A 25,898-nucleotide genomic window follows, 5' to 3' on the forward strand; every position below is an offset into this window, starting at 1 on the left:
ATTGTCTCGCATTATACTTTCAATATTGTTTTGCTTTCTGTTGTTCTTTATATCCACTCTGCCGGGCGATTGGGATGCAGTGTCTTTTTAATTAAGCATTTAAAATATACAAATATATCACGAGAGACAATAGGAGTATGACGTAGCTAGGCTCGCATGGCAAGCACGTTCCCCTGGGGGCGCCGGAGGAAACGAACCGCGCAACGCTTACTCGTTGGAACGCCGCCTGTACAAGGCACCACAGAAGCGAAGTTGTTGCTTCGCACTTCGTACTGTGTTGCTTCGTACTCGATTGCAGTCGGGCTGACCGCCTGGCATTTTCCCTTTCTTTTTCTCTTTTAAGAGTGTCGATGCTTTTAGCTCCCATTATCGCCAAATTCAGGCGGACATCGCCCGAAAACCGCTTAAACACAAGATGTTCTGGTTTCTCAGAGTCACACATGCGCAGTCTTCTTAACCAATGAATAGGCATCAGGAAAAGATTTCATATGCGGATTATTTCGTTAAAAGTGGGTTCCGCACATGTATGGTTGTTCCGCATGACTACAAGCGTCTTCTGATACGGTAACTTTCTTTTCACGCAAAGTATGCAGTATAGCAAAATTTCCTGTTGTGTGCATTCTTCAAGTTGAAAGAAAATCTGAAACGTCAACCGTGTTTCTCGCGGACAGTTGTTTATTCTTTTCGGCTCATAGTGGCACCCAGCCATGCTCAGGTTATGTTCATATCGCTCTGGTGCGCGTCTAAAAAGAAAAACAATGCACAGTGCGAAGGTATTCGTACGAAAATGCGATGTTGAAACTTCAGTGCTAGTTGGCGCTAGAGACAAGAGGTTTAATTATTTGTGAGAAGACGTGTAAATTATATGGTGTATGGTACGTACCGTAAGCACATGGAACTCTGATTCCTCTGGCAGTAAAACCTGCAAACCAGTGTGATTTACCTGCTTTCTTTAGTAAACGTAGTGAGGAAAGTTTACGTTGTAACACCGCCAAAATGTTCAGAATTCTCCGATAAACTGAGCTGCTGGAAAGTATCCAGTCCGTAATAACTGCAAGTAAATCAGAATTCTCCAGTGAACAGTACAGGTGGCATTCGTAGCACACAGGCCAGCAACAATTACATGATAGTGGTATTGCATGCCATGACAAGAACGTCACCAGTCGATTCCCGGTCGCTATCCAGGTCGTTTATTCCTTTCCTCAAATCTTCCAAAATTTTCGTGTCCGCTCTGTCGCGCTCCCACATTGATATTGAATTCAAATTGCTCTACAGCTCTTGTTACCCTGCGGTGACAATGAAGACCAACCAGATCCAGATACGTCCGACATAATACGAATGGTTGGTAGGGGGTTAAACTGCACACAACGTCCAATAGCAGTAGCGAATGATTCAGCCTCAGCGCAGACTGGCCGATGGCAGGGTTTGCTTAACCAATCACGTGACACTGCTGGTCAATGAGAATGTTATTCAGGTAGACCGTTAAGGGGCGCACTAACGAGTGTACCCCGCCTGATCAAGTGATGAACTGACCATGCGGCAATGGACGCATGCGGTCTCACAGGGTAGACGGAAAGGGAAGGGGGGAAGGGGGGGGTAACTTCATTAGCCATTTATTTGACCACATTGCCAGCCGCTTTTTAAAACGCCGTCTCCGAAGCTGTTTTTAGTTTTGTTGGCTTTTTTTTATGTTCTGCATCAAGAACGCAAGCCACATTCAAAGGCGTATGCCAGAGCTTGTATTTTTCTGCGAGAATTCAAGATCACATTTATCTCCAGCTTGCAAGATCGAATCGCAGATTATAGCACACTGAAAAATTGTTAATAGTGGTCAATGTCGGGTGTCAGAAGTTTACGCTCATAGTTAAGGTATTGGAGTTTTGCTAGAATGAAATTGGTGAGATCAGTTATGGTAATTTCTTCGTAATAGTTTCTGATGGATATTCTGTTTAAGAGGAGTGAGGGGAGATGGGGGGGGGGGGCGGTCGAGGAAAGAGTAAATAGTAGATGCTCACAAATTAAGACAGCTAATTACGCAGCAGGACAAATAACGAAATTTAAACGACCAATTTTTACAATCCATTGCGTAGGCACTTTGAATTTCGAATAGCATTGCTCATTTCAAGATAAAAGCGCAATGAATTTGCAGGAATAAAAACAATCGTGCAGGGATCCGTCGACTTTCCCAGGAACTTAAAATCCATTTGGACGAGAGTTAAGGGCTTTCTTTAACAAACCTGACAAATTTATTGACATACCCGCCGCAAGACTAGTGTTTCCACTAAATCCTGCAAGTCTGATCATTGATGGAGAATTCAATTTCGCTATTGTTAATGACACAAGCAGTCTCGCCACCATATTGAACGCACACCCTGTGTCTGCTTTTGCGCGTAATTGCGTCAGCATAGAACGTAAACGTAACTATGCCGGGCTGATGGCTGACCGAAATCCTGGTAATCTTGCACTGCAGCCGTGATTTTTTTTCTTCTAAAAATGACCTTTCAGCGTTCTTCAAGCCTCAAAACATATGACGTAGGCTCCTTAGACCATCTGGAGGGCAATTAGTTCCACTGCAACGTGCAATTTTCACTGGTTGCGTATAGATAGGCGTACGCAGCTACAGTTCTAATTCGTTTCTTTTGAAATTTACTACGAAATCCGATGAACGCAGAAATAATCTTTCACTTAGAAGATAGAAATTCCTGTATGATGAGCAACGTAGTTAGTGCAGTTGGACGCACTTCTCGGAATTGCATGTCGCTTTCCACCATAACTGACCCTAAGTTGGAAGCCGGTGCTGCAGGAAGGTATGCAATAGGTTAATCTATGCAGAAGAACGATGTAGACGTGTATAACCTGAAATAGTTATTGCAGTTTACTTGCAATATAACAACCTTGTTGGTAACGAAGACACGCTCGCTAGGTATTTGGGGACTGCTGACTGGAGGCATGCAGAAATAAGATATGAGGGACGTTTGATAAGTTTTGTCAATTTGACTTTAATGATGAGAAAATTCGTGCGGTGACGTCACGGTTGAAAGCTGCCACTTTTCAATTGATGTCCCTCTTATCGTTGCCCTTTACATCTGCCCATCCTTTTCCCCCAATGTAGCGTAGGCAACGGGCACCTTATCCAGGTTCAATTTCCCGGTTTTCCTTCTCCTGCCCCTCGTCTCTCTCTATCTGCCTAAAGCGAGACGTCAGCGAGAAGCGCTTCGTTGTTCCCGTCCGACGGATAGGTTCAAGCGAGCCAGTTAGCACTTGCCATGAAAATGGCAAGAGACGAGTTCCGTGTGCTAATGAAAACATTTATACTTGAACAAGTGAACGGCCCCGCAGGTCAAAGCCGAGATGCAGGGATGAAGAATATGGGGGATGTGCAGCACCCTGCAGCGAAGACAGTCTCTTTTTGGATGAGTGAATCCGGACGTGGGCGGACACGATGTGCATTCAAGATGGTTGACACTATGTAAGTTCAGTTGAACTCACTACCGCGAGCTGTGCATCTCATAGCCAGCTAGCAGAAGGGCAAAACAATAACAGATGCGGATTATGCAATGTTATTGGACTACTGGAACAGAAATCAGGAATAAAAAATGGACCAGGCTGGCGCACAACCGAGTTCGCTTTGACCAAGACCAAGTGCGATCCATAACCGGCCGATGGAGCTGCAAAATTGCGGAAATTAGCTTCTTATTGGTTTTTTCAGGCCTCTTCGTTACTCTCGAGATTGGCCTCGGCTCAATTCTCCTTGTTAGTTACCTTAAAAATCTCGCTCGCTGGGTAGATACTCTTGCGCATCAAAGATGCCATCGCCGCCGCCATCGCCATGCATTCGCTCTCTTTGATAATGGCTACCTTTAGAAAGGGGTGAAAAGAATTGGATAATTCGGTGGATGAAGTGTGTAATTTTGAAAGCAGACTATGCTGAGAAGAAAGTGTTTTTTTTTTTTTTTTCACAACAAAAAAGTTAATTCGGCACATTTTCTAAACTGATCATTTGTACCAGATCTTTGTACTGATTCACTAACATGTGTTTCAACAGCGATGCAAATAAACAAGTTCTGAGGCGAAAATTCTAGGAGGCACCTCTTATCACGGCATGTAGTGAGTGCTGACATATCGGTCTCGAACACCATTCCGAAAATGCTGTTTACATCATGTATAAGCAACATATTGCTTCCTTTCACCAGCCCCTTTCCCGCGGTGAGCGCAGGCCGAAGCAGCAGCAGCAGCCCCCCCCCAACTTTCATCCCATCCTTCACACACGCTCAGAAAAGAAATGCTGGGCATGCCAGTGCCTCCTATTGCGTTCAGCCAACAGCTCATGAATTTCCAGAGCCCCTGCATAGCGACTGGTGCGAAATATCCATCATGTCCTCTGCGTGCCTGAGTAGTTATGCGAAAGATGATCGTTTAATGGGCCTATAGTCATGATGGTGTAATTGACGTGCGCAACCCCGTGGCTTCCGATTTTGGCCAGCCTGTGACGTGTTCCTACTGTCAGGTTCCGCGAACTTCATTACGACGATTACGCAGCTTAGCTGCAAATAGAATCTAGCACCTCCAGCCATTAATCATATTGTTATATTAGCAGAACGAAGTATAGCAAGTATGCCTGACAATTGTTTCTGGCTGGGATGCATTGTAAGTATTCTTTCCACTCAACATAGAAATCTTCCACATAAGAACACAGTTGTCAAACAGTAGGCTTGCTTAATGAGGGCGAGGCATAACTCTGAGATGGATGTGTTCGTAGCCAAATTCTTTTGAGAGTCAAGTTGATAATGCTGCAGTATGTAGATGTTAAGCTGGCGCTTGTAATTAGCTCTGTTTAACCTGACGAGGATGTTCAGATTGATGGATGGGGTGACGCGAAAATATGCAGGTCTAAACGACCGCTTTAATAGGCCCTTAAATGTCACGTATACACAAAAGGCTCAGCTCAAAAAAGAGCTCTGACATCGCTTGGCCTCGCTATGAGACGAGGCGTAAATTATAGCGCCACGAAAGCAAATAAAGGCTGAAGTCAAAGGGATTCGAAAACGAGATAGGCGAGAAAGCTCTTTAGAATGGGTAAATTACAGGATAAAGGGAGTTAGCCCATCCCCATGTAAACATAGGAATGCATTGTCGTCTATCATAGTAGACCCTTATGGGCCCTTATGTCAGCATCCCTGGGCATGTACGCACTGCAGCCAACTCGTGCGGTTAGTGGCGATCCTTGTGTAACCATGTGAGAGTCTGTCTTTGTTTATGAATTTCTCAAGAGAGCTTACTTTTCTTACATTCGTTTAGAAGCCGAGATTTCATCGCCCTAACTTTTTCGCAGCGAAACACGGAAAAAATTCATTGGTTCGTCTATGCACGATTCAAGTTTCTGTACAGTCGCACTTCTGTGATACGCAGTTGACTTCTCCTTCAGTTATAATTTCACCTCCCAGCTTGGCAGTGCTCTAACTTCGTGCAGACGAAAGTCATTGCTTTCATGCATGAATGCCTTTCGGGGAGCCTGAATACACAAGTCATTTCTGTTGTACAGACTCCTATTTTGGCCTCAACTGCTGTATGTGTGCCGTGCATTTTGTACATTAGCGGTAATGTGCACGCATTCCTCAACGGTTTGCTTCTGTCTTGTTTTCGCATTCTTTTATTTTGTTCTCAGATTATCTTCCACGTTAGGCTTAACGCAGTGCCCAAGACCCGCACCGACTTTCGGCGCGCCCACACACACAGCTGCACACTCGCACTTGTGTCCAGTCCGCGCCTGCTCACCACTGGTGATGTTGAAGATCGTCGCATAGCGCATGAGCTACGTAAAGGCAGAATAGGGCGAGAGGCGAGCGTTGCTCGTGGGTGGAATTCTACGCCACATTGGCAGCCGGGTATAAAGTTTTTGAGACGCGGCTGCGGTGCCTTCCTTCTTCTACAAGTGTCTCACCCGACCACAACCGTTATTTTTGTTGGGCAAGCCGGGAGGTGTGGCTGGCTGATTGTGGTATTTCGTCGCGCTTGCCTTGGTGTTGATTCGAGAGGCTAAATGAAATACCACAAATAGCTTTGCAACGTGTACCGAAGAGAACGCGTACCCGCCAGTGCAGGCAAATACGCCGATCGGTTTGCGCTTCTGCCCGTCTGAAATTAGCGTAGTCAGCAGCCATCATATACTACGGCGGCATGTGCTCCATGGCTCGTGTCTCTCGAGCGTGCAGACGATTCACGGAAGATATATGTTTTTCTCAGGAAGGAAAATGGAAGAAATAGGGCGCTGGCGCATGCACGGCTGTGCAAACGCTATTGTAAAGGTCGTAAAACTATTTTTCTCTCCTCGAGCCATTGTGAACTCGAAGGGAGAGTTCACATGGAAACACCCGTCAATTTCACTTGCCATTGTGCTGCTCGTTTCGTCCTCTACTCGCGTCGGCAGCGAATGTCCTATTCTTTCGCTGCTATCGATGTCACGAAAAACGTAGGCTGACTTAACAAATGGCCTCACTCTGCTGTCTCCCCAGCGCAGGCAACATGGCTGTACAGCCATGTTTAACGAGTGAAATAAAATGTTAATGAGCGAAGTAATAATAATAATAATAATAATAATAATAATAATAATAATAATAATAATAATAATAATAATAATAATAATAATAATAATAATAATAATAATAATAATAATAATAATAATAATAATAATAATAATAATAATAACAACAACAAGTGAAAATAAATGTTTAAAAAGTCAGGGGGCACTTTGACTGTCTAAAGTGCGTATAGCCGAAAGCGTTTTCCGCACCACTTTGACTGCTTCTGTGGCACTGGTGGCGTCACTATAATTGAGTACTAGTTACTAAATGATGAGAAATGACTAATTAATGGTTGATTACTGATTAATGCCTGAATACTAATTAACTGCTAATTAATGACGCTTAATCTTCGCCTTTAGGAGTGGAACGCGACAGCGTGTTGTAGCGCTGCCAGGGAGTCCACGGAACGCCACCACCCGTTCGGCGCGATGCCTTGCCGTTTGAACGCAACGCTTTTTGAGGAAAGGAAATGGCGCAGTAATTCTCTGTCGTCTCGGTGGACACCTGTACCGCACCGCAGAGGAAGGGAGGAAGTGGGAGTGAAAGAAGAAAGACAAAGATGGCTCGTAATGAAGAAAATGAAAATTGTATTTGAGGAAACGAAAGTACGCAGTAACTGTCTCACATATCTCAGTGGACACGCGTCAAAACTCAGGGAGGGGGGGGGGGGGGGGGGGGGCACTTTTTTGACCTAAAGTTCGGTCACTGATCTGTGGTTAAGATGTTAAGCTTCGCCTCTAAGAGTGGAACGCGACAGCGTCTTGCAACGCTGCCAGGGAGTCCATAGAACGCCATCGCCCATACGGTTCTACGCCTCGCTAGTCGGTAAATTGGTTTTTGAGGAAAGGAAATGTATCTTTCTCTCATATCTCGGTGGACACCTAAACCTCGCCGGAAGGGAAGGGAGGAGGATGCCAGTGAGCGAAGACACCGTATTCACTAGACGCGCCTTTGTTCATTCCGAACCATCAAGCTGGCATGGCGGAGTGGATAGCATGCTCGTCTCGGACTCCGAAGACCGGGGTTCGATTCCCGAGCTCGACCAATTTTCTACCCGGTTTGGTTTATTTATATTGCCTGGCTAGAAAAGATAACTAGGCTAATTGGGTAATTAAGCGCTTAACTAAGCTCAGTCCCACTTACTTACAGCATCACTATACGATCCCTTCAATTGGTTGCATGGTTACTAGCCAAAGTACAATTGGCCCCGTTTGAAATTGGTGCACTGTGACGTCACGACCGTTTCGACCAACTGAAAAGCGTGATATTTCTGTCGACAACTGCTGCTTACAACGATGAGACATTAAAGGCTTTCGCCTTAAAAACGAAAAATTCACATGGACACCAAATTACCTCATGTATCGCAGCGATTGATGCCTTTACCGGAAGTGACGACACTTCCATCCAGCCAATGGCAATTATCCGCCCTGGTGAAGTCACTTCGCACCCAGCCAATGGCAACTAGGTGGCCTGATGACGTCGCTTCCCTGCAGCCAATGAGAAAATTTTATGACCGACGATACATTTTTTTTCCTGATGAGGCTTTCAATGCTCTGGCATTAATAAATCAACGTCGGTTTATTCAGCGAGCCATCGTTAGCAAAGCCTGAGACCTCAGCCTTTTTTGTTGCCATGGCTTCGGCGTTTCGGGGTCCCGCTCACTGACAGAAACATGACTGCCATTTTGTGTCTGTCCAGGCACTGTGGCATCTGCGGGTGCAGTCATTTCATTTCTTCCGGCAGGCGCAGAACTGCCTCAATAGCCGCTAAATGCTGGAGCAGCAGTGCCGATTTTATGGTTTCATTCGTGGAGCACTCGCTGCCAGAATAGGCGTGAGGGGCGCCCACAAGTCAGTCAGTGGCGCGCGTAATCCAAAATGCTATTGACGACTTTCTTCCTTTTTTCAAGGGCAGGTTTCGAGAGTGGGCCTAACCTTATCTAGAAGCGGGCTCAGCCACTTGCGGTGGACAATTTTTATTCAGATGTGTTGACTTTATTAATTCATAATGTGTTATTACGATGCATTGGCATGAATAAAAAGGTGTCTCGTAGGCAAAACAACGTCCGAAATTTTATCATAATGCTTGCGTAAAGGTATTACAACTTCGGCTGCCAAATCCTTTTAGCAGTTATGAGAAACGACAAGAAATACATTAAATGGACAACAAGAATTATAAGTGACATTAATACGCATACTAGCACTTGAACACGGAAACTGTCATGAATGTACCTTAGTAATCTCTCGAGACCTCAAAGAATGAGCAATTTTGATGTAAGTCCTCATTTCGTTGTCAAGATTTATAATTCAAAATCTGATCGTTTGTTTACAGCAGTTAGTGCGCGCTTTGTATGCATAAAACAAATATTGTTGCAAACTAGGATTTGCCGGTTTAAAATTTTAAAGCCACTCGTTTTGAAACCTTAGATTTTTTAAATAAGTTAGAATGCGCGCAGAATTTCAGGTGACTATCCTGATCAGTGCCTAAAAATTAACTTTGGCAAGATCGATATATAGACTGAGAGCTAATGCGCATCGCAGAGACAGTGCAGCTTTGTTTCGGGTGAAACATGGAATCCACATTTTTTTTTTTTTTTTGAGACCATTAGCCTGCTATTCTGACACTCCACCGCATGGCTCCAAAAGTCGTGACTGAGCTGAAGGATGAGTGATTCAGAGTTATCCTTCAAATAAATGGCTGTGTCGTGAGCATATTGGGTATATTCAGTGCAGAAAAAAATGCAATTAGCTGTATCGCTTATATAGATAGTAACAAAGCCTTGCTATACACCGATATTCGAGAGTGCATGCGACAGCAGACATTTGACCAGCTGCATTTACAGAAGTTTCTTCGATGTTACATTCGTAGATATCAGTTGATAGTGAAGAAAAGACAAAAATACTGTACAATTCGAGCTTTAGAAACAGGATTTTGTGATTCCAATAGCCAAAAGCTTAACTAAACGCAATGGAAGTAAATCCGACATTGGTGCTGATTTAGATAAGATTGAAAAGCGCAATTAGAGGTTAGAAGAATATCTGGAGCCGCAACGAATCGTTCGCGCAGATACTAAACTGAATTTAAGACACTTTTAACCAATCGTTCTCGAAAAGTCTTCAAATGAGGTTGCCAAGATAGGAAATACAGCACACGCCTTGGCATCAGGGTCTGCTAAAGTAGGTGGCTTGGGAAATACGCTTGGAGCTACAAACCATATCACTGTGTGAGCTACGAAAAGGTTTCGCCAAAGACGCATTTCTCAAGCTTTTTAGCCCATTGAAAGCCGAGCCTATGGAAAACTTGTACATACTGGAAAACCGTTGGGTAACGGGCAGTTCTAGGGATTGAACCCAGTAGCTACCGCATGCGAGGCGGATGCTTACATCCATCGCTGTGGGGTTGCTGCGTCATCCCTATGCGCTTTATTGAAAAAGGGGGATTTTCGCACTAGTTTTCAATCTTCGAGCGAAGTTGCATGTTTAAAAATTCGTTTCAATCTTTGAGTGAAGCTGCAGGTTTAAAGATTCGTTTATGATGCAAGTGAGAGCATGGTGCTGCTTGTCCACGTCAGCCCTTATATTTGACCCTGCTGCCGTGACTTAATAGCTATGACGTTCAGCTTTGAAGCCCATGGTTGCGGGAACAAATCCTGAGCGAGATGGAGGAGAAATGCAAAATCACTTGGGTTCTAGCTCGTCAGCTGTCTCCTGCTCCCGCTCGTTTCGAATCGCTGTAATCGCCATTCCCACTGCTGTCTCTAATAAGACATCTGAACTTCTTGGTCATCTACCTCCCGGCAGCCTGTAGTGACTGAAGTAAAACACACAGCTTATAATTGTGAACCTTGTTCCAAGATCTTGCCCCCTGCCAAGCACAACCCTACCATCTGCGGCGCCGCAGGGGCGCCAGAGCGCGGAACGTCTCTCTCTCTCTCTCTCTCTCTCTCTCTCTCTCTCTCTCTCTCTCTCTCTCTCTCTCTCTCTGCCTCCCTCCTGGGCAGGTAGGCTGCTGGGACCGATCATCAACCGTATACACTCCGCGGCGCAGCACTGGTGCCAGAGCGCGCGCCTAGGACGGCGCCTTTCCCGCCACCCCTGTTCGGTGTTTAGCCCCGCGCTGGGGCAAACACAGACGCACCCATGGCATTTCAGCCACTACCACGCCGGCCGGCAGCGCGATTTTTGAGGGATGTGGGGCGAAAATCACAGTAACACGCCGGTAACCCTATCTTTTCCGTCATTCGAAATCCTTCGAAGGCCTGCGCGGCATGCTTCCGTTCACGATGCGCCTTGCTGAATACAATACGCACGGGAGGTTTCACGGAGTTCGCTTCAAGTTCGCCTTCCAGTTCGGCGTCATGATCTCCCTTTGGTTCGGCGCGCTTTCCGGACTATGTTGGCCCGTGTTTGCCGAGGAGGGAGCTAAAATCATATATTTTTTAAAAACTACCGTGTTCTGTGCGATGTCAGCGCACGTTGAAGAACTTCGGGTGGTCTAAATTAGTACGTAGCCCTCCACTACGGTGTCTGCCATAGCCAGCTTGCAGCTTTGGGCCATTAAACCCCATATAGCAACAGCACTATGCTGCGTTGAAATGGACCCTGAAACACTTTTTAAAAGGGGCGCAGTATGTAATTGATGAAGAAGTATACTACTTCATCAATCCTCTTCATAAAATTTTTTCGAATACGTTTTAATGAAGGAGAGTTGCCGGGGATCTAAATTTACCGTTTGCCCTTTTCGCATCTCTCCTTTTACTCTCGCTGTCCCTAGCAACCTAAAAGCAAAGCTCCTCTCTACGGGCACTACAAAGTGAAAGATCATAGTTTGCGTAACCATGTCGTCGTGTTTTTTTTCCTTTAGTTTTTTGTTTATTTTCCGAGGGAACTACTTCCAGTCACGAATCACGTGTCTGGCCGGGTTGCCGACCCTTTCTCTGCTAGTAATTTTCGATTGTATTTCGCTGTTACTGCTGAGTGAGGCTCAGATGACGCCTGAAATGACCAGCGTGGCACGGCTTTGGCGCGTCGGACACAATCCGGAGTGAGAAGGCGAGCCTAACTATTTCGTGACAAATTATAGGAAATCCCGGTTTTACGATTAATTAAAGGATTAATTTCTTTTTTTTTTTTTTTTGCCTTGAATGCTCTCAGCGAGGCGCTCACTGCGAGTCATCTGAGCTGTTCATTTTCGCTTTCGGTTCATCTTAATTTTCTGCTTCCAACCTTTCGACCCTTACGTACACAGATCGCTTGCTGAGCTTAAAACCAATTGGCTTTCTGCTGCAGGGTCTAAATCTATGGGTTGGATTCTTATTTAGACCTTAATATGGTTCTAGACACGACGTGACCGGCACTGGTTTTGTTCGAAAATCCGTTCGCAAACCTCCAAACGCTTTGCTTTCCTAAACAAATGTTAGGGGGCATAGCAGTTTTCTAAGAACTCGCATAGCAACCACTTCTGCGGCAAAAGAAAACACAGTGCAAGCAGATGATTATACACACCTCGGAGTATAATTTAGCAGAGGTGTGTACGCCCTCTGTTGCTGCTGGGAAGTGATATATTTGTCGATGCTAGAAGCGTGTCCCACCAGGCATCGGATCCAGGATCACCGCCGCATTGCCGAAGGAGGAAGGAACGTGGGCCGGAGACGGGGAGTAGGGGAAGTGAAGGAAAAACTGTATTCACATATTTACATTATTTACATAGAGCGGGACTGAGAATGGCTCTCAGTTGAAGGGGAACGTCTTCGTCAACCGTAGTCGACTGGAGCTAGCAGGCTTCTCTCGGCCACACTCACGGCCGAGTTAAATATCGTCCGGTTTCCCCAGATCCCTGGCTGGGGAAAAATGGTCGACGAGCACTGTCCAATCGGATGGACCGAAGGGGACCTCCTTGTTACCGCCCACGGCTGGGCAGGTGCGAGCTTGTCCACTCTGTCGCAGCTGGGTCGAAGAGAGGGGGAGATTGCTGACTCATCCAGCCCAGCGGGAAAGGAACCTCCCGAAGTCTTCCGGCAGGGGAATGAACTTGCCTCCCCGCCGATTTCCCAGAACGCGAGTCGGGGACACAGAATTCTTCAATTATCCGCCAGCGTGACCGCGCCGCCAGGTCGCCTCCGCATTCACGGTGGTTGCTCGGACAATAGCTCCTGGGCCTCGCCTGCCTTCGTCGCCGCTGCACTCCGTTCAAGGAATCTCGCTGGGGTTTTGGCTGACAATGGCCTTTGACATCCCTGCCACACTAATCCGCTGAGGCTCGGAGGGGCATTCCAAGCTTCTCACTTCCCATGGTCGTCGCGAGGTTGTCGACCTTGGCGATTGTTCACGGTAGCGGCTTGATCGGGCCCACGTGGTCCGAAGTGGACACAGGTGTGACGGGAACACACAAAGAGAACCGTCATTTTTCATTTCTTGACTTGGTCAGTGACCCAATTTTCCTTTGTGAATAAATAACACAAAGGGAGTTAAAGGGGGGGGGGGGGGGTAGAAACACAACAGCACGTCCGCCGCCCGAAGAGGTCTCGTAGTGGTTGCAGCCAACGCTGCTGCGCGCAGAGACCTGGAGTTGTGTCCGTTCGGCCTTTGGTCACAGCTGGGCCCAAAGGTTCTTCTTGCTTCGTTGACAGCTGTAACGAGCTCAACCAGCAAAGTCCAAAGCCCAACAAGCAGAAAGCGCCAAACTGACTTCAAGAACTGCCAAGCTGTTTTCGGTCAACAAAATCTCTTTAGAGAAAATGAGCTGTAGCGTGAAATTTACGTCCTCCTCCGAAAGTTGACATGTTCGACCAAACCAGAATACACAGAGCTTGATTAGCCAAAAGGGAAAAATTTCCTAAAATTTTGGAGGGGGTGCCGTAGCACGGTGTTTGTCACAGAAAGCCACCGCCCGTGAGAGCACAAAGGGAAGGTGGAGCTGCTGAACACACATACAAAACAGACAAAAAAAATGATTCCCGCTAAAGCAAAAAAAAAAACAAAATACAAATTTGCATAGCGGATTAACGTCCGTGGAGTCAGGAAAGGGCATTACACGGGAAAGCTTCGGCTGAGGCCATCAGCGTTGCCATTACCTCGCAATTTACTGCAACGAATGTAAACTGAGTCCCGCAATGCCAAGCTCCAAAATTTCGCTCTCGTTTCGCATAGGAGAGTGATATGAACAAAAGACAAAAAACAAGCATTAAACTCAATATGAGATTATGCGTCACATCCGCCCCTTGCGCGGCCGTGGTCCGACAGCTGCTTTAGCAGATGAGACATTACATAATGCCAGGAATTCCAGCTTGCATTTCTGTACAGGAGAGTTAAATGAACAAGCAATAAACTGAACAGGATTATTCCTCGAAACCGTCCAGAAACAACGTTACGATTAGAGGAATTTACTGGTTCCTATTCTTCAGCCGCCCCCTGCGCGGCCGCGGTCGGATTGCTGCTCTAGCAGATGCAACAGGACACAAGGCTAGGAATTTCAGCTTGGGACCCTTAACTGTTCCTCGTCCAAGTCTCGCGGTTCTGAAGTTTGGCTGACGCTCAGAAAGCAGAATGCGAGAAGGGAACGGACGAGTGCGAATGCCGTGCCAGCGTATCCGTCTCTCTCGGATTGGGTTCGCGCGTGGCGTTCTCTTGGCTTGTGTTCCCACGGGGCGGGTGCTAACTCTTGAGCACCGAGGTGCCAAATTGGGGCGGCTACGCGGTTCGGATTTCAGTCGAGCAGTTAACAAGGGCCGCACTTTCCCCTTCATTAACATTCCGCGTTTGGCCACCTCTATACGCTGCCGCTCTGTGGAAACCCTCGCTGTTGGTTTGCGGGGCGCGTCACTAGCCATCGGGGAACCGTCACAGGTTAAGTCGTCGGCGTTCGCCTCATTTCCAATTTGTGATCCAGCCTGCTCTGGCTCACTACCGTGAGAGTTTATAAAGGTTACAGGGCCACGTTTGCCCTCTTCACCCGCGTGCTCTGCTGGCGCTGCGAATTCTCGAGCCTTCGAACCGGTGAGGACCTGCGCAGCGTTATCTCCAAGACTAAGGCCCTTTTCTTTGGGCAGCATATCCAAGCGATTTGGGAAAATCGAGGGATGCTGCATAGGCAGGTCTTGGGAGACGGCTGCCTCGGTCAGACGCAGCTCGAGCGGGCTCTCGATCGCGACGCGGGCGGTAAGTTGGTCGTTTTGGATACCCTTCCTATCCTTATACTGGCGGTACAGCAGGCCAGAACGGAGCTGGAAAGGTATGTTCTTCCGTGACACACCTATGTCACTTTGGTGACTCAAGTAATGTAGAGTCTGGTCTTTCTCTTGCTCAGCGGTGAACGTTTCTCTGTCCACACGAAGGAGTTCGAGAAAGCCATCTGAGTGGGGCAACACAAGATTGGTATTCAATTCCTCACCTAGCCCCAGCTCATCACTTGCGCCTGCTTCGGAAGACTCACTACAGCTTGCACTACTATCGGTGCTCTTTATCCCTGTGCTAGAAGTGAGTAAGTCCTGTGCTGACTCGTCATTAGGTAACGCGGAGCCGTCACGGGTTAAGTCGCCGGCGTTCGTCTCATCGTCAGTCTTTACTAGAGATTGCTCTGGCTCGTCACCGCGAGAATTTACAGGCTTCGGGCTTACAGGTTGAGGTTTGCCCTCTTCAACCACGTGCTCTGCTGGCGCCGCGACCTCACGAGCCTTCGAAATGGTAAGGACCTGCGCAGCGTTATCTCCAAAACAAAGGCCTTTTTCTTTGGGCAGCGTATCCAAGCGATTTGAGCAAATCGAGGGATGCTGCTTAGGCAGGTTTTGGGAGACGGCTGCCTCGGTCAGACGCACCCCGAGCGGGCTCTCGATCGCGACGCGGGCAATGGGCAAAGACACGCTGGTTTCAGTGGAGCATAACTCAATTTCGGGTGTTTGGTCGCGAGCGGCTGTCGTTCCCTGATCGTTGAACTGATCATTGTTTCGAGGCAGCGCTGAGGCGCATTCCTCGCTTACAATAGAACTTGCAGTTGCCGCTTTCAGCGCGCGACTGCTTTCTGGAGGACTACCTTTTTGCGCTGCGCCTACGCCTATCTGGGTTGCAAGAGAAATCTGCGCGGCATCGCGCTTTTCAGCTAACGCCGTGCTCTGGCTTGTAGCGCCATAGTCGCTGTCAGGTGACTGACAACGACGCTCCGTGCCGCAGATTATCACATCAGCTTCCCGACTGCCACTGTTCTTCTGAGCAACTACAATGTGCGTAGCTGACCAAGCGGGGCTCTTTGGCTGGTCGCTGACGCACTGATGGGAGCGCTGCCCGCTGCTATCACTTCGGCTTTTAGACTCGGTCTGTACGCGAATTCCGAAGTATCGGAAGAGGGCACTTTTGGCTTTGTCGTAGTTTCTGGCATCCTCATCGGACAGTCGCGCTAATACGGCGCTGACATCGCAAGGAAGGATGGCCAGCAACATCATTGACCATTCGCCCTGATCTAGTTCCTCCTCCGCACATACCTGTTCAAAATTCGCGAGGAACGTTCTGAAGCTCTCGCCTCTCTGAAAAGTCCGCAACCGATCTCGGGCCCTTTTCCGTCTGAGAAATTGAGTAGTACGTATGAGCTCCTGCTGTTCTAGTTTTCGTAGTTCCTCGAGCTCAGCGAGTCTCTTACGGTATTGCTCCTGCCATTCTTTTTCAACCCTGTCGGCCTCCTCCTTGCGTTCCTTTTTAACCCTGTCGGCCTCCTTCTTAGCAGCTTCCTTGCGGTAAAGGCGTTCTTTTTCAACCCTGTCGGACTCCTCCTTGCGCTCTTTTTCAACCCTGTCGGCCTCCTCCTTAGCGTTCCTGATTCCCTCCTGAATGACTTCCCAGGTCTCCAAAATTTTGTCTCCCTCCTTAGCACCACATTCCTTAATAGCCTCAATCAGCTGCGGCTTTCTGTGACTCTTCCTGGCCTCAATACCCAGCTTCTCACACAGCAACATCAACTCTGGCTTCTTTAGCTTGCTCAAATCCATGGCAATTCCCGAACGAGGACTTTCAAAAATAAGCTGCTACGTGAAATGCTTAAGCGAGCACGTGCAGAAAACAATCTACAGGAAGTGATAAATTTCCAGAGTTATCAAGCCTGGCAGATTCCTAAAGAAAGTCAAGCGCTCACCACTGCTGAAGCCAGGACCAAGCGTGGAAGATCCCACCGCTGCCACCAGTTGATATATTTTGCCGATGCTAGAAGCGCGTCCCACCAGGCATCGGGTCCAGGAGCACCGCCGCAGTGCCGAAGGAGGAAGGAACGTGGGCCGGAGACGGGGAGTAGGGGAAGTGAAGGAAAAACTGTATTCACATATTTACATTATTTACATAGAGCGGGACTGAGAATGGCTCTCAGTTGAAGGGGAACGTCTTCGTCAACCGTAGTCGACTGGAGCTAGCAGGCTTCTCTCGGCCACACTCACGGCCGAGTTAAATATCGTCCGGTTTCCCCAGATCCCTGGCTGGGGAAAAATGGTCGACGAGCACTGTCCAATCGGATGGACCGAAGGGGACCTCCTTGTTACCGCCCACGGCTGGGCAGGTGCGAGCTTGTCCACTCTGTCGCAGCTGGGTCGAAGAGAGGGGGAGATTGCTGACTCATCCAGCCCAGCGGGAAAGGAACCTCCCGAAGTCTTCCGGCAGGGGAATGAACTTGCCTCCCCGCCGATTTCCCAGAACGCGAGTCGGGGACACAGAATTCTTCAATTATCCGCCAGCGTGACCGCGCCGCCAGGTCGCCTCCGCATTCACGGTGGTTGCTCGGACAATAGCTCCTGGGCCTCGCCTGCCTTCGTCGCCGCTGCACTCCGTTCAAGGAATCTCGCTGGGGTTTTGGCTGACAATGGCCTTTGACATCCCTGCCACACTAATCCGCTGAGGCTCGGAGGGGCATTCCAAGCTTCTCACTTCCCATGGTCGTCGCGAGGTTGTCGACCTTGGCGATTGTTCACGGTAGCGGCTTGATCGGGCCCACGTGGTCCGAAGTGGACACAGGTGTGACGGGAACACACAAAGAGAACCGTCATTTTTCATTTCTTGACTTGGTCAGTGACCCAATTTTCCTTTGTGAATAAATAACACAAAGGGAGTTAAAGGGGGGGGGGGGGGGGGTAGAAACACAACAGAAGTGAGATGTCGCTTGCAGGGGACCAAGCTTGTGTTGTGCCAGGGTCTGTTTTTATCTTCGTAGTGGTGGATGGCCAGAACCCTGTGATGTTCACCTCTACACCACACCGGTGAGACAAGCGTCATTGTGGGCAGGCACAAGTCTTCGGGACGATGAGCACCGTGAAGCTGGATAGGGGAAGGAAAAATTAGCCCACATGTGTGCATAAAACCACCTCAACTTATATAACATGCTCTGAACAGCCATAGTTAACCGTTTTATTCACTCGTACGCTGCACATGCGCAAGAATGCATGGAGGAGGGACTGAAGGCAGGCGATGTGAAGGTTTGGCTATATGAGGGGTGGATAGTGCGACCAATCCTGTGCTCTTAACAGGACTTATTCGGGCGAACGAAGATCTGGACGCAAGTAAAGACGCAGTCAGTATTAAAAAAGGCTACGTTTTGGCTGACACAGTATGAACGTGTCAGTACCGTCCGGCTGGTAACCGTCACTGGCTGCGACATGTTGACTAGCGCGAATAAAACAGCGGACAGAGGTAGAGAAAGAGGCGGGACACACACTAGTCCCGTCTATTTCTTACATCTAGCGTGTGTCCCGTCTGTTTGTCTGCCTCTGTCCGCTGTTTTATTCGCGCTAGTCAACATGTCGCAGCCAGGGTCCCAGCGCGAACTAGCCCAACTTGCTTGTTTTATCGGTAACCGTCACTTGATCTTGCTGTCATCTGAGAGGTGTTGGTGACGTCGACTACATTTTTATGGTTTATGTGTGTTTACCGTCCCAAAGCGACTCAGGTTATGAGGGATGCCGTATTGAAGGGCTCCGGAAATTTCGACCACCTGGGGTTCTTTAACATGCACTGACATCGCACAGTACACGGGCCTCTAGAATTTCGCCCCCATCGAAATTCGACCGCCGCGGCCGAGATTGAACCCGCGTCTTTCAGGTCAGCAGCCTTAACAACACTAGGACACCGGTAGACTACATTTTCACGACGTGAGGAGCTGCAGTTTTAAGGGAGTTTGAACTGACGCCGGAAAAAAAGCGTGGCACTTCGATATGTAAATTTTATTGTTGTGATAGCGCGACCTGCTCGCGAGACCAATTTTACGCGAATTTTAAGCTTTATACATAAAATTCGCGAAAAGGTTGTTAGCTGACAGTGTGCGATAAAATCATGTTTTGAATTAATTCCATTCAGTGGAATAGTGCCGCTGTCTTCAGGTTTGCATTTGTTGTTGCTAAAATTCTTTCATGCGCCGTTACATATGTTTTTTTACCATTACTGTGTGTCTGAAACTAACCGTAGTCAAACGCACTTAATATACTAAGTAGCGCTGACAATATTGACGATACTTGCTTGGTTAGTTTCTGCGCAGGCGAATTACCCATTTCTTCGTCATTCAGCAATTGACTTATTCATATCTGCCGTAGCAGTTCTTTTGCAGCCGTCTTATGGCTCTCTTGGCGATCATTTTACAATACATCGTGTTGAGTTTTGCAGACCTTGTTACGTTTTTTTCTGCGACCGACAAAAAGTTCGCGGGTGCGATCCAGGCCGCAGCGGTCGCACTTTGATAGAGACGGATCGCAGAAACACCCACCTGCTAATATTTATGCGTGCGTTAAGGAACTGCAGGAACCATAAATTAATCTTTCAATTTCTACAGGCCTCATTACCCAGGTATAGCTTTAGCACGCAACAGTTTCTTTTTTCACTGCTTGCGCAATTATCTTATGCTGCGGTGGCCTTCTGCAAAAGTGTCGTTCCAACCATTTGCGTTCGTCAGAAAGTTGCACAGCGCCGTTAACGGAAGATAAAGCCTAAACAATTTGTAGGAGCAAACGTGGCCACTTGGACCCTTTCCCACCAGGCACTTTAATAACATTTCCCCTGGCACGTGTTTGGCTTTCGTTTACCCTGTACTTTTTCGTGGCCTTAAATGATGAGTTTCGCCCCGGTTTCGAAGCCACTTTAAGAGACCGATCGGTTTTTAAATCGCAGTCGTGATTCTGTGGCGTATAACGCTACAGCCACTGTGTAGATGCGCTGTATAGACACGCAATGAAAGCCCGCTGGTAGCGGCAGTTACGAAAATTTTCAGGTTTCAGTCCTCTTTACTTCCACCGGAGCTCTGTGCCGCCTCCCATGCACTACGGACCAGAGTAGTTCCGAGCAGTGTTGAGCGAGTTGGCCGCGCGAATATAGCGCCCTGCGCCAAAGTGGCAGGTGTTTGCAGCAGGGGTCCACCCGGTGGGCATTTTCTGGTGTAGAGGAGCGGCTGCGCAGTTCGACCCTCTTTACTTTGGTTGCGACAGACTCCGGCGCTAATGCCATCCATCTCTGTTCTCCCTCGCGGGAGCTTCGCAAAGATCGATAATCCATGTTCATTGCGCCATCATCGTTGATTGAAGGCGTGCATAAGAGTTGTTTCGGTTTCATGCCGATGATGACAAAGAATCTTCGCGTCAACTCGACCAGGACGGAGACGCAAGCATGCTGTCATTGGTTGATGCACCTGGCGGCCGCTTCAAAGCCGAAAGTATGCTAATGAGGGCTTTTTATAATTTTTTTTTCAATGAGCCAGGAGGAAACGAATGTGTCAATGTGTGCGCGTCAGTCTTTATAAAAAGCCTGACCGACCATGTTAGAAATTCACCGATTGCTGCGCGGAACTGTGGGCACGGAGCGTGAGCCGCGGCCCCGCGTCGATGCGCCGTAATAGTGACGGATGGGGAATAAGTGCTGCGGGAAAGCCGCTCTTCGGACGTCGCTCTCAGCGCTCGGATCCCGTGCGGCTCTCTCCATCTTCCAGGGGCGTCCGTTGAAGGCCACTGAAAAGAGGAGCCCCCCTGCCTCGTTTTTACGCACCCTGACTTCTGTTCTCTCTCGGCTTGCCGGAAACAAATGCGCAAAAAAACGAAAAGAAATTATCGGAATGGCCACCATTTGCCAAAGATTCTTCCCGGTGCATGGCATCAACACGTACTGCGCCTATAGAGATCCGGGCGGAACGAATGCTTGAGGCAAAAATTACGTATTTTTACAAACGCTGGAAATCGTACCGTGACATTTTGCTTCAACAACCTCGCGCGACCGTCGCGATGGCGCAGTGGTTATGGCGCTCGGCTGCTGACCCGTAAGACGCGGGTTCGATCCCGGCCGTCGTGGTCGAATTCCGATGGACGCGAAATTCTAGACACCCGTCTACTGGGCGATGTCAGTGAACGTTAAAGGACCCCAGGTGGTCGAAATTTCTGGAGCCCATCACTATGGCGTCCCCCGTAGCCTGAGTCGCTTTGGGACTTTAAACCCCCATAAACCAAACCATCAACAACCTCGTCGGACGAAAACCGCCAAGCAGCTTGCAATTGTTCCTAAACAACTTGGCCTCAGAAAATGTTTGTACACTACAGCGCAATTGCTAGAAAATGGCCATGACCTAGCTAAGAATATAGGTAAAGGAGCACAAAGAGATGTAATTACTTCTCGATTTATCAAAAGCTTTCGACCGGGTGTCTCATTCTAAACTGCACGATGAGTTCGTTCGCTTTCTTGGTAGCGGCACAGTCACCAATTAATTGAAAGCGTACATGGATAGTCGTCGTCAATGCGTCTATTGTGCAAACAGCCAGTCTGGGGTGCCGCTGGGCACGGTGCTTGCACCAGTTCTTTTCCTTCTCTTTGATTAATGATCTTGATTAATGATCTCCGTTATCTACAAATAAATAATAGTGCTGCTTACCAAATAGCGTTAAACAACTCGCTGAGTGAGTATCAAAATGGCGCGACAAATGGCAGATGGACATGAACCTGGAAAAAGCTGTCTGCATGACGGTCAACCAAAGTAACTCTATTAGCCGCCGAGGTGGCTCAGTGGTTATGGCGCTCGGCTGCTGACCCGAAAGACGCGGGTTCGATCCCGGCCGCGGCGGTCGAATTTCGGTGGAGGCGAAATTCTAGAGGCCCACGTACTGTGCGATGTCAGTGCACGTTAAAGAACCCCAGGTGGTCGAAATTTCCGGAGCCCTCCACTTTCCGGAGTCCCTTTAGGAAAAGCTTCGAGCCCAGGGCACGGCTCGCTTCTGGGCCGCACCATACAGCCTGTTATGCATCTCCAGCGTTCCAAATCTCTTGAAGGTAAGAGGAAATCTGGTCCTGCTCCCTGCGGTGGTTAGGACTTGCACGGATGCTGCAAAAGCCCCACTACACGACCTAGGAGCGAAACTCCCTGGGTTCTAAACTTTTCGCAAAGACTATACCTTTTAAGATGACATAATTGTTCGAGTATATGAGCTCTGTCAACACCAGTCTTAACGTCTGCTTTAACATAGAAAACGCATCTTTAATTTGGAATCCGTATCAAATGTACTTAATTAACAAGCTAGAGTCGGTCCAGAATAAAGCAGCTAGATTTATAATTAGAAACTATTCACGTCATTTCAGATAACTGCCATCAAAACATCACTAAACTTATCATCACTTGTAAAGCGAAGGTTATTAGCACTATTATCTTATTTCCAGTGCACCACAGTCAATCCGCATTCGCTACATGCTATATCAGCCCAGCCCTCCGTGTCTTTCCGCGCTTAGATCACTCCTTTAAAATTGAACCCACGTAACAACCTCCTCATGCATTCACCATTTTTTCTCGCAGTCCATCACTGGAACAAGTTACCAGAAGACATCATTTAAACATTAAACCACGACGTCTTTGTTCAGAATCTGAAGTGTTTTTTTTTTTTCACTAAATTCCCAATTAAGAGTGGTCATTTGGGCGTAGGATCGATTTGCATTTTTGTTGCCGCTATTAAGAAGAGTTTATTTGTGTATATATTTCATTGTGCTACTGTGTTTGCATTGCATTTAATGTTTAGAGTGGATATTTGCTTGCTTTGTAACCAAGAAACCTCCCCTCCCTCTCTTTAATGCCCGAAAGGGGCCATTTGAGTATGTGAATAAAAAGAAAATAATGAACAGATTCATATGGGCGGCGGAAAGGCCAACGTGTGTCTCTTGTCTGCAACTCTTTTCCAGTTCTAGAATGTTGTTTGTCAGAATGCCCTTTGTCATATATATCTTGGTCACCTTTCTCAACAGACCGCTTTTGAAGTTCAAGACAAAAAATAGAGCAACAAACAGCACGCCGCAGCGGATTTCATAGGACACACAAAGGGAAGAAATTTCCCTTCGTTATATTTCCCTCTCCATGTTTTATGACAGCCAACCGTTCAACCATCTCACGTATGCGGTGACGGTAAAAGTGCATGACGCATTAAAAAGTTCACAAAGTTGCATGAGCGCCGATGTGTCGACAGAATTCCTCCGCTTGCTGGCATTTTGCTTTTCGGAGGGAAACTTCGTCTTGCGAAAGTTGGACACATTTTTATCAGTACATCTACTTGCGTTGGTGAACAATGGGTTGTTATCCATCAGAGTCTGTTTAGTTTTCAGCACCTTCTCTCACTCGTGCAGCCCATGGCCTCCCGTGCTTGGGTCTATGGTTCCCGGCTGCGTTTACGGCGTTGAGAGAGAGTGTAGGTTAAAGAGCACAGTCGTGAAATGCGGAATTCCCCGCCAGTTATTTTGGCAAGAAGTCCTTTCATACAACGCGACTCGAAGCCTATGTCTTTCGGTGCAACCAATAGCGCACCGTTACTGCGCTGAATGCCGAAAATGCGTTTACTTTTTTATTTTTTCGCATCAGCTTTTAAAATGAGTACGGCATCTGGACGATGCACCGGCTGCCACTTCTCACAGAGGGAGGCGGAACACTCACAAGCACTGGCAATTTAGGTGAGAAAACACAAGACATTGCAGCGAACATGAAAACATGGCTGCAATACACAATACACGAGCAGTATTCGCACGGAATTTTAGAGTAAAAGTACCGTATTTTCCGGTGTATAAGACGCACCCTTGTATAAGACGCACTTGCCATATATGCAAGCTGTCACTGGAAAAGTTCGTATATAAGACGCACCCGTGTATAAGACGCACCCCAGTTTACCCAGTTAGGCCAGTGAGGCTTAATTAAATACGCTTGCGCGACTATCGCGAAATGCACCGTACCTGTGAGCAATTCTTAAGCAACGCTAAGTGATCGAAAAAGGCAACACTCATGCCATACTCGTCCACGTTCTAGCAAAAAAGAACGGAAAAACGATACAGCTCCCCATATGTCCATAACATTTTATTCTACTTGAAACCTTCGAAGTCTTCATCTTCAGATGCGCTATCAAAAGGTTCACCCATTTCTGGAAGCAACTCGGCTGAAACATGCACTACGTACACGGAGCAAAAAAAAGTTGCAAAGGGTGACTAAAAAAGAACGCCGGCTTGTCTTGACAATGGCGAGAAGCGCGATTGTCACAATCTTTTGGCGCTTCTCATTACTTTTGCTTGGGGCCTCCGAAACAGCCGCGCGTTTGTGATCCCGGAAGTCGTCATCCCCGCCGTTTCATAATATAGATCACCTAGAATGTCGCGCACGGCGGTCCCGGTATTGAAGTATTAACCGTGTTACAACCGCGTTATTGGAAGTGATATTTTTTAGGTGAAAAAAGCTTGAGCATGAACTGGAGTAATCGATGAACGCGCAAAAAAAGATGAAAAATTCGCATATAAGACGCACCCTTGTATAGGACGCACCAGCAAAATTTTCGAAAAAAAGCCGCGTCTTATACACCGGAAAATACGGTAAACAACATAGCGAGCACTAGCAAGGAAGAACAAAAAAACACATCTGAGCACACCGAATCTCAGGAATCAGATATGCAACATGAACTTCGCAGACAATCAGAGCTTATTGCCAGGTTTTTACCTAAAGACGCGGCCATCGTGGAAACGTACAACTAAGGCATGTTCCGAGTGCAGTTATTGCACGTTTGTGAAGAGCACGCGTTTGCTGTAAACCTAACTATTCTTGTTTTGATTTTTTTTTAAAGGTTGGAACCATTTGTTTCTGGAGAACAGCTAAATCACGTGTCAGCCGGGTATTAACCGTGCCTTGTCCTGCACTTGATGAGCACCATCATCTGCATGACTGTGCGCACAAGTTGCGAATTGTGTGTGCTACCATTTTTTTTCCTTAACTCTATGCAAGCAGTTTCTAATCGCAAACAATCTATAATAGTTGCGGCGGTTGCATTTAGTCACAGTGTAACAGTAAACCGGATTAATCGTCCAATGCAGCATGAGTACAAACTCCTAGAATTAGGACCTAACCACACTGTGTCGCTCATGTAAGCACCAACAAATTCTAGAAGAGGGTGCATTTATGACCGTAGGAACGAATGAACAGAAGTGATATTGTTGTTTTGATTTTTTTTCTGGACGCCGCGCATCAGCCACAGGGTTTCCAGGAATAAAACAGTCAGAGTACCTACTAGAAAAGAGTACGCTATGTTGCGCTTCGTAACCATGATAAGTTATTTCAGTGTCTCGCAAGCTGACGCAACATTCAGAGGTTTCGAGCTTATATGTTATTCAGGCAGATAAATGCGGCTTGTGAGTCACTGCACATTACCTCCTCCCGCACATCTGGCGCCGATGTTACGAAATTGTGGGCAGCACCGAGATACAATAGACGCGAAAGGGACGCGGGCACACTCGGTGCGCTTAACACCTTGGGCCCGATCACTCTTTCAATGTTATGAACTGCACAGTCAACTGAGGGGTGCAAATGTCAGCAGTCGTCAGTGTCATCGTATCTATCACTTCATCAGAGTTTGCTCATTCAGCTCGGAATGCCAAATACGGACGCAGAACTGCCAAGATCAGAGCAATCTGCGTACACATGAATACAACCGCGCGCATATCTGGCGCGGCGCTAACTTGCTCAGCAGCAAATACTGTCTCGTTCTCTAACTATACGCTCTCGATGGTCAACCCAATTTTAGTGATCTCAAGAAGGCGTGAGAGTATCGTGGTATCTGTAGTTTCCAAGTGTCGTGGATAGGCAAAAAGTTGGCCATGCTCCTTAATTGCCTCACGTATATGTGGCTGCCAGCTCGTGCAACCAGTGCAGAAATTAATGGGTACCTGTCATGTTGGGGAGACAGAGCAGAAAATGTGCTGGCAAGTTTCAGCTTTGCGCAATACAGGAAATGGAGGCTGTCGTGCCGCTGCAATAACCAGATCTGGGAATCGCTTGGGAGCCGCCCGAACATACCCAGGGGCCGCTGTAGCTAACCGCCGC

At 47.6% G+C, this 25,898-nt stretch overlaps 1 long non-coding RNA gene across 2 annotated transcripts in view; it reads right to left on the minus strand.

Annotated features, from left to right (window-relative positions):
- LOC149352940 (uncharacterized) overlaps positions 1–25,898 on the minus strand; it is a 118,905-nt gene that overhangs the window by 49,944 nt on the left and 43,063 nt on the right. Inside the window, exon 3 of one of the 2 annotated variants that reach the window (XR_016290888.1) lies at positions 17,700–17,863. The exons of the other annotated variant lie outside the window; for it this stretch is intronic. This is a non-coding gene — a long non-coding RNA (uncharacterized LOC149352940). Of the gene's footprint in view, positions 1–17,699; positions 17,864–25,898 lie in introns of those variants that run through there. 2 annotated transcript variants of the gene reach the window in all.

This window comes from Amblyomma mixtum, chromosome 3 (assembly GCF_055824585.1).
Source record: "Amblyomma mixtum isolate Tamu chromosome 3, ASM5582458v1, whole genome shotgun sequence".
Taxonomy (NCBI): Eukaryota; Metazoa; Arthropoda; class Arachnida; order Ixodida; family Ixodidae; genus Amblyomma; species Amblyomma mixtum.